Source organism: Psammomys obesus, unplaced genomic scaffold (assembly GCF_907164565.1).
Source record: "Psammomys obesus unplaced genomic scaffold, mPsaObe1.curated_primary_1811, whole genome shotgun sequence".
NCBI lineage: Eukaryota > Metazoa > Chordata > Mammalia > Rodentia > Muridae > Psammomys > Psammomys obesus.
Window position 1 is genome coordinate 311962 of NW_026596028.1, and position 365 is coordinate 312326.

A 365-nucleotide genomic window follows, 5' to 3' on the forward strand; every position below is an offset into this window, starting at 1 on the left:
ATCTGTAGTATACTAGAGCATATCTATCTGCCCATCATATCTATCTGTCCATCTATCTGTAGTATACTAGAGCACATCTATCTGTCCATCACATCTATCTGTCCGTCTATCTGTAGTATACTAGAGCACATCTATCTGTCCATCACATCTATCTGTCCGTCTATCTGTAGTATACTAGAGCACATCTATCTGTCCATCACATCTGTCTGTCCGTCTATCTGTAGTATACTAGAGCACATCTATCTGTCCGTCACATCTATCTGCCCGTCTATCTGTAGTATACTAGAGCACATCTATCTGTCCATCACATCTGTCTGTCCGTCTATCTGTAGTATACTAGAGCACATCTATCTGTCCATCACATC